The sequence below is a fragment of the Mirounga leonina genome, unplaced genomic scaffold, assembly GCF_011800145.1.
Source record: "Mirounga leonina isolate KUSES-001 unplaced genomic scaffold, KU_Mleo_1.0 Mir_173, whole genome shotgun sequence".
NCBI classification, from domain to species: domain Eukaryota; kingdom Metazoa; phylum Chordata; class Mammalia; order Carnivora; family Phocidae; genus Mirounga; species Mirounga leonina.
The window spans coordinates 52,638,107-52,647,212 of record NW_023270447.1 but is presented as its reverse complement, the minus strand read 5'-3'; the positions used below and the strand labels follow the sequence as shown (position 1 = coordinate 52,647,212).

General features: G+C 42.7%; 1 pseudogene; it reads left to right on the top strand.

The window, feature by feature from the left end:
* The first annotated feature begins 8,493 nt into the window (after nt 1-8,493).
* Nucleotides 8,494-8,795, top strand: LOC118018975 (annotated as a pseudogene).
* The last annotated feature ends 311 nt before the right edge of the window (nt 8,796-9,106 follow it).

Here is a 9,106-nt window from a genome sequence, read left to right as displayed (position 1 = left end):
TGGCTCAGGTGGTGATCTCAAGTTCATGGTCAAGTGGTAAGATCCAGCCCTGCCTCTGCACTCAGCGGGGAGATTGTCTCTCTGCCCTATCCCTCCCCCACCCTGCCGTGCTTTTGTGTGTGTGTGCGCGCGCGCGCGCTCTCTCTCTCCCTCTCTCTCCCCCCCCAAAAAAGTAAATCTTAAAAAGAAAGAAAGAAAGAAAAGCTGGGGCCAGACTGAGAATCCCAGTTCTTCTCTCTTCTTATCCCTTCGAGGTAACTCTGCCACCTTTCCTATTCCTCAAGACCCAGCTCAACTCCTATCTCCTTTTTTAAATATTCCTGATCACATCCCCTCCACTGAATGTAATCCATCCTTTCTCTGGATCCCTACATGTTACTTTTATAAGTCTGACCCCAACAGAATATAAGCTTGAGTACAAATACTCATATTTGTATTCCTTATAATACTTACATACTCGTTGAGTTAAAATTAAACTATAATCTTGTGTATCATCACAAAGTACATGTAGAACAAATATTATTTCTACTTGAAGAATGAGGAAACTTAGGACATAAGAGGTTGAATTAGTCACCAGGATCATACAGTAAGTCACTAAGTCACAGGCAGGACTAGAATACTAGCCCTGTGTTCTTTCCATTGAATCCCCTGAATCCCAAACAGCTTACTGAGAAATAAGACAGTAAATGACTGCTCTGAGAAAATGCACTGAGGATTTATATCTGATACTTGCAAGGTTAAGTCTCTAAATTTAGCCCTCCAGTACAGAACTTCTGGGAGCACAATTTCACTCAACTCAGGTGAAAATTACTTGCAGCTAAAGTCTTATTTCATCACAAACACAAGAAATATAATTGCCCAGTGGATCAATATTCATATTCTATTCTCCTCCTAGGTGATAGAAAAACTTAGTCCAAAAATCATATTGGATGAAAAGGTGATCTGGTGAGTAAACCAAATCACAAGAAAGGTACCTCAGAGATAAGTCTGCTCAAACCATGTCGATCTGCAGGTAGATTATAAAGGGAACAAATCACAGAGGGCTATATATGCCATAAAAACAAACAAAAACAGGCTTTCTCTTGTAGTTAATGGGGAGTCACTGAACTTATGTAAGCAAGAAAGAGATATGATCTGATCTGCTAAAAGTTTTCTCTGAGCTCCCCCCCTTTTTCCTAGATACTTCATTTCTTCAAGGAGAGAGACTTTAGTGGTTAGTAACCTTTTATAGATCTTGTCTGATGATGAGCTCCATACATATCACCCTCAATGATGTGGTCCTATGCCTTCTTCATGTTTGTATTCCCAGTACCCAGCACAATCCTGACACACAGAAAGTACCTAGAAATTACTTACTGACAGGCTAAGTTGTCTATAAAGCAGAAGATACGTTCAAAGTTGAGAACTTTTATGATTCTTATTTATAGCATGTAATACCAAACATCCTAACGTAGTAGGTTTTCACCTCAAAAATAGTGTAAAGGATCTATTTCTTTTTGTCTTTTTGCATTCTTAAAATTAAATAAGCTAAAATATGTTTAAATATCTATTATAGGGGTGCCTGGCTGGCTCAGTTGGTAGAACATGCGACTCTTTTTTTAAAGATTTTATTTATCTATGAGAGAGAGAGAGAGAATGAGAGAGAGAGAGCACATGAGAGGGGGGAGGGTCAGAGGGAGAAGCAGACTCCCTGCCGAGCAGGGAGCCCATGCAGGACTCAATCCAGGAACTCCAGGATCATGACCTGAGCCAAAGGCAGTTGCTTAACCAGCTGAGCCACCCAGGCACCCAGAACATGCAACTCTTGATCTTGGGGTTGTGAGTTCAAACACCATGTTGGGCATACAGCTTACTTTAAAATAATAATAATAAATGTCTATTATATGGTAACATTCACCAAAAATTAATTCCCTTTCTTCTTAAAATCGAAGTTTGTTCTCATCTGCCCCAATTTGGATTTCATGTGCCCTTACACTCACTAGCACATGTGTATACTTGCTACGCATTGATTCCATTTAGTTTGTTCTGAGAATTCTATGTGTGGAATTTTAAGCTACAACCACACCCTCTGGCTTACTTTCTTGAAATGTTAGAAACAGTCTTTTTTTAAGATGGTTGTTTTTTGGAGGGTTTTTGTTTTGTTTTTTTTGTTGTTGTTGTTGTTGTTTTAATTTTAGTAAGGTCAGAATTAGGAAGGACAGACTTCACAATACAGTTGGATATATCAAGAACATAGATACATGGCAGGAAATGATGCTATATAGGTAACCTAGGACCACATCTTAAAGGCTATGTATGCCATTTTATTTTATTTTATTTTATTTTTTATTTTATTTATTTATTTGTCAGAGAGCGAGCAAGCAAAGCAAGCAAGAGAGTGCTAGCACAAGCAGGGGGAGCAGCAGAGGGAGAGGGAGAAGCAGGCTCCCTGCTGAGCAAAGAGCCCAAAGCGGGACTCAGTCCCAGGACCCAGAGATCATGACCTGAGCCGGAGGCAGACACTTAACTGACTGAGCCACCCAGGCATCCCTATGTATGCCATTTTAAAAAGCAGGCCCTTATCCTGAAGCTAATGGGCAATCATGGAATATTTACAAGCAAGGCAAAGAAATGATCAGGCCTGCCTTCTACAGCAAAACTTACAGGTGATCATCCAACTTCTGTTTGAATATTTATAGTTATAGAGAGCACACTCTTTCTCAAATCTATGTATTCTAGATTTTAGAAGTTCTTCCTTTACTGAGTTGAAATCTTCTATAATGACTTTTTATTTTTTTTATAATTCTGATCTCAAGAGTAACATCAGGCCTCTTTTTCTTCATATATAAAAACAAGGATATGGGGTGCCTGGGTGGCTCAGTAGGTTAAGCCTCTGCCTTCCGCTCGGGTCATGATCTCAGGGTCCTGGGATCAAGTCCTGCATCAAGCTCCCTGCTCTGCAGGGAGTCTGCTTCTCTCTCTCCCTCTGCTACTCTTTCTCTCTCTCAAATAAGTAAGTAAAATCTTTTTAAAAAATAATAAAAAAATAAAAACAAGGATGTGAACTAGAACTAGATGAACTAGGGCAGCAAAGGGGCTTAAGGTCTATAATTCTGACATGAATTCTTTTTAACTCAGCTGTTTTACCTCCCTTTAAAAATCATCTCTCCCTTTTTTCTCAAACAAAAATGAGATCCAACTCCACTCTAACAATCTCCCTATGACCAATTCTAGTGTGTTAGGATAATCTGATTCATCTTTGTATCCTGTGAAATGCCATGCACTCTGTCCAGAAATAAGCCCTCACCTATATAGTCAAATGATATTTGACAAAGGTGCTAAGACCATTCAATGGGGGAAGAGGCAGTGTTTTCAACAAATGGTGCTGGAAAAACTGGATATCCACATACAAAAGATGAAAATGGACCTTTACCTAACACCATATAAAAATTAACTAAAAATGAACCTGTGACCAGGGTGCCTGGGTGGCTCAGTCGGTTAAGCATCTGCCTTCCGCTCAGGTCATGATCCCAGGGTCCTGGGATTGAATCCTGCATCGGGCTCCCTGCTCAGTGGGGAGCCTGCTTCTCCCTCTCCCACTCCCCCTGCTTGTGTTCCCTCTCTCACTGTCTCTCTCTCTGTCAAATAAGTAAATAAAATCTTAAAAAAAAGACAAAAAAACTCTTAAAAAATTAAAAAAAAAAAAAATGAATCCATGACCTAAATGTAAGATCTAAAACAACAAAACTCTTAGATGAAAACATAGGGCAAGTGGCGCCTGGGTGGCTCAGTCGTTAAGCGTCTGCCTTCGGCTCAGGTCCTGATCCCAGGGTCCTGGGATCGAGCCCCCGCATCAAGCTCCCTGCTCAGTGGGGAGCCTGCTTCTCCCCTGCCTGCCGCTCTCCCTGATCGTGCGCTCTCTCTCTTTCTCTGACAAATAAATAAAATCTTATAAAAAAAGAATTACCATATGATCCAGCAATTTCATTTCTGGGCAAATACTTGAAAGAATTGAAAGCAGGATCTCAAAGAGAGATTTGTACACCCATAGTCATAGCAGCATTATTCCCAATAACTAAACAGTGAAAGCAGTCCAATTGTCCATTGGCAGATGAATGGATAAGCAGTGAATGTGGTATATGCATACAGTGGAATATTATTTGGCCTTAAAAAAAGAAGGAAATTCTGACACAGGCTATAACAATGGATAAACCTTGAAGACATTGTGCCAAATGAAATAAGCCAGTCACAAAAAAACAAATACTGTGTGATTCTACTTCTATGAGGTACCTAGAGTAGTCAAAATCATAGACAGAAAGTAGAATGGTGGTTGCCAGAGGCTGGGGGGAGGGGAGAAGGAAGTTAGTAAGTATGGAATTTCAATCTTACAAGCTGAACAGAGTTCTGGAGATAGATGATGGTGATAGCTGCAGGACCATATGCATGTACTTACTACTACTGAACTGTACACCTGAAAATGATGTGGTAAATTTTATGTTACATTTATTTTACAATTTTTTTAACTTGTAAAAAAATATGCCATACACTGTGATGAGTTCTGGTGCTGCAAAGCTCTCTTCCCTCAAGGAACACTTGGAAATGTGAACAGATATGAATATACATGATAACTGTAATAATAAGTATATGTATAAAGTAGTATGAGGACACAAATAAGGGATAATTATTTGTAGGGGAAAAAATGACCAATAAAAGTTTGTATAATAAATATCCTTGAAACATCCTTGAAGAGTGAAGGAGACTTAGCCATTTAGAGAAGACCAGCATTGAAGATTAGAGGAGAAAGAAGGCAGAGCGTATTTCAGAAAGCTGCACGCAGCTGACATCCTTAGGGCAGGTTACAGGAGATGATACTGGAGAGATGGACGGGGCCTGCGATACCATGCTAACCACTTGGGCCTAACCTGAAAGGTAGCGCCTTAAAGGTTTTAACCGGGAGAATGATGTAGTATATCATATTTGGATATTTTTAAAAGATTAATCAGCAGTGTGTAGAAAAGAATAGAGGAGCCAAAACTGAAGGCAGGGAAAACAGTGAGGGGTTGTTGTAGAAAATCAAGTGAGAAATTATGAAAGCTTGAAATAAGCAGGAGCAGTAGGAATGGGAAAAAAGGACATTTAAGTCAGCAAGACTTAAATGACTTATCAAATGTGTTGTGCATGGTGGAAATGAAGGCTTTCATGTGAAAGAAGCCATTCTTGTCCAGGGAAGTTTCACAAGTGCCAACTCTCAACAATCAGTAGTGGTAACTGGTACACAGTTTAGGAAAAGAGCCTAAACCTCAATCTAGATACAGTAAGAAAGAATGGTGACTTAGTAATATCTGCCATGGACGCAGAATGGGAGAACACCAGCACATGACAGATATTTAACATTCTTATTCTCAAGTAGAGGAAACATAAAAATGTACTATGTGTTTTAAAGAATACATGTGGTAGGGATACCTGGCTCAGTTAGTGGAGCATGGAACTCTTGATCTAGGGATTATGAGTTCAAGACTCACATTGGGCATAGAGCTTACTTTAAAAAAAAAGAAAAGAAAGAGGAATACACATGGCATATTTCCTTTTTTTTTTTTTTAAGATTTTATTTATTTATTTGACAGAGAGAGAGCACAAGCAGGGGGAGCAGGAGAGGGAGAAGCAGACTCCCCGCTGAGCAGGAGCCCGATGCAGGGCTCAATCCCAGGACACCGGGATCATGAGCTGAATGGGAGGCAGACAGACAGTCAACCAACTGAACCACCCAGGTGCCCCTCCTTTTTTTTTAAATTAAAGAACAGGCAAAACTAATCTCTGTTGATGGAAGTCAGAATAGTGTATATATGGACTAAGGGGGCTATAGGGGAGCCTTTTAGAGTGCTAAAAATGTTCTAGATCTTAATCATGTGTATACATATATGAACCACCATTGAGCTGTGCACTTAAGTTTGGTGCTCTTTATTGTATGAATGGTATACAAAAATAAAATGTGGAAGAAGTTAATATGTGTTTAAAGAATGGATGTAGTCTGATATAACATAGGGTAAGGAAGAAAGAAAAAGGTTAGCAGATTACTGGGAGATAAAATTGGAGAGATAGAATGACAGTAGATTGTGAGGGGTCTTGGGAGCCATATTAAAGAGCTTGGACTTGATCCTGCAGGCATTGGGGGGTATCTCAAGTTTTGAGGTAAGAGAAGTATATGCTTAGGGGCGCCTGGGTGGCTCAGTCGTTGAGTGTCTGCCTTCGGCTCAGGTCATGATCCCAGGGTCCTGGGATCGAGCCCCACATCGGGCTCCCTGCTCGGCGGGAAGCCTGCTTCTCCCTCTCCCACTCCCCTGCTTGTGTTCCCGCTCTCGCTGTCTCTCTGTCAAATAAATAAATAAAATCTTAAAAAAAAGAATTAAAAAAATAGAGATATAAGCATATACTTCACTTTTTTTTTTAAAGATTTTATTTATTTATTTGACAGAGAGAGAGAGACAGCGAGAGCGGGAACACAAGCAGGGGAGTGGGAGAGGGAGAAGCAGGCTTCCCGCCGAGCAGGGAGCCCGATGTGGGGCTCGATCCCAGGACCCTGGGATCATGACCTGAGCCGAAGGCAGACACTCAACGACTGAGCCACCCAGGCGCCCCTGCTCATATCTCTATTTTGGCTATACAGAATCTGCTTTGGAGAAAGATCTTTCTCTGACCTAGCTAGAATCTCAGACCCCGTATCTTCTTGGCTAAAGGGATATCAATTTTATATCTATCTTTGAAAATCATGAAATGGAGGAGAATTCAAAAGTTACCTGTGAAAGCACAGAGTGACTTTAATTCAAACTTCAAGTATTTTTGTTCTAGACCTATCATAACCATATTGTAAAATTTCAAGCCTAAAGAAAAGTGGCATAAACTACCAATAATCCCACCACAGTATTATTAGCCTTTTGGTATACTGAATTTCCTATGCCTTGTCTTGTCTTTTCTTTTCTCTTTTTTTAACTACTCTTCAAGATAAGGCAGGTGGCTCATGCTTATAGGAGAGTACCAGGTGGGGCGCTCGGGTGGCTCAATGGATTAAGCATCTGCCTTCAGCTCAGGTCATGATCCCAGGTCCTTGGACTGAGGCCCCATATCTGGCTTCCTGTCCAGCCGGGAGCCTGCTTCTCCCTCTCCCTCTGCCCCTCCCCCCTGCTCGTGCTTGTGCTCATGTGCACAGGCGCGCTTTCTCTCTCTCTCAAATAAATAAATAAAATCTTAAAAGAAAAAAAAAAAAAAAAGGAGAGTACCAGGGGCTAGGTCAGATATGGAGAGGCATTACGAAAAGTAGTCTCTGGGTATATTTTGGCAGGAGTAGGGCAGAATCTAAATGAAAACCAAGTCAGAAATACACTTCTAGATTTTTTTTTTTTAAAGAGAGAGTGAGCGAGAGAGAGAGAGAGAGAGAGAGAGAGCATGAGCGGGGGAGGGGCAGAGGGAGAGAGAGAAAGCAGACTCCCCTCTGACACCACCTGCGCAGGTGTTCAACCGACTGAGCCACCCAGGTGCCCCAAGAAATACACGTCTAAAATGAGGAAGTTGGGTGCCTGACTGGCTGGCTGGCTCAATTTGTGGCACACTCAACTCTTGATTTTGGTGTCGTGAGTTCCAGGGGAATGCCCGTTTTTAAGCCTACTTAAAAAAAATTTTTTTAATAAATTAACTAAAAATAAATAAAATGAAGAAGTAAAGGGCAAGAGCGCAAAGGATGAGAGGTTCAAGAGCTAGCCACTGCCAAGAGGGCAGTATGCATTGGGATGTCCTTTTACCGGTGCCTACCGTATACTGTGAGCTGAGTACAGTCGCTTACAATGTTGGACTAAATAGCTGTAGTCTTAATTATTTTGGCCCCTTTGCACTTAACCTTAAATCATAAGCATTTGTTCATGACCACTTGTGTTTTCAAGGTTAAGTTCTATTTTTAATAAAATAAAAATTAAAAAATACTATTTTTTAAAAATTTTTATTTATTTATTTGACAGAGAGACACACAGCGAGAGAGGGAACACAAGCAGGGGGAGCGGGAGAGGGAGAAGCAGGCTTCCCGCCGAGCAGGGAGCCCGATGTGAGGGACTCGATCCCAGGACCCTGGGACCATGACCTGAGCCGAAGGCAGACGCTTAACCACTGAGCCACCCAGGCGCCCCAAAAATACTATTTTTAAAAAAATAAAAGTTTTAGGGAGCTGCTGGCTGAGGCGCGGAGACCATTTGGCGGTGAGTCCCGGGCCAGCCGGAGCTCAAAGCCCCAGACCCGGGAGAGGCCAGAAGAAACTGAAAGCCTTGACCCCCCCGCACCCCGCCCCGGCAGACGCCGCTGGCTGCCCGGCGGACCCCTCCCCGCCCCACCCGCACCCCCGTCCCGGTCCCCCGCCGCCCGAGGACACGGCCCTGCCAGGCTTCGAGGCCCGGGCGCGCCCGGAGGAGCCCAACGCGTTGCTGCGGGTGCTGCCGTGAGTGATAAGAGCGCCCTCTGCACAGTGGTTTACCAATGAAAACGGAGGAAACCTCGTTGGCTAACCTGGATACTAACAAGCTAGAGGCCAACTGCTCAGGAGAGATACGTAGACCTAACAGAGGATTCTTGTTTGGGCTTCTGCTTTGAGGGGCACGGGGCACGGGGGAGTGTGGCTACTTCTACCTGCAGTTCACAGAAACTGGTAGTGTGAAGGATTTCGGCATTCAGCCAGCGGAGGACAGGGGAGCGGGCGCCAAGCACTTTGCTCCCTTCCTCGAGCATCTGGGAATGGGCCTGATCAGCAGCTACAATGCTCACTCCCAGAATTCCAGTAACTGCAACATGAGAGGGTCAGAGGGTGACCAGGACAATAATATAGCCTGGCCCTGTGGTTTGGAGAAGTTAGGTATCTAAGTAGGGGGGGAAAAATCAGACAAAAGTCCCAATTCCCAATGAAGATACTAGCCTTTTTTTTTTTTTTTTTTTTTAGATTTTATTTATTTATTTGAGAGAGAGAGTGGGAGAGAGAGCACAAGCAGGGGGAGAGGGGCGGAGAGAGAAGGAGAAGCAGACTCCCCGCTGAGCAGGGAGCCCGATGTGGGGCTCAATCCCAGGACCCTGGGATCACAACCTGAGCCAAAGGCAG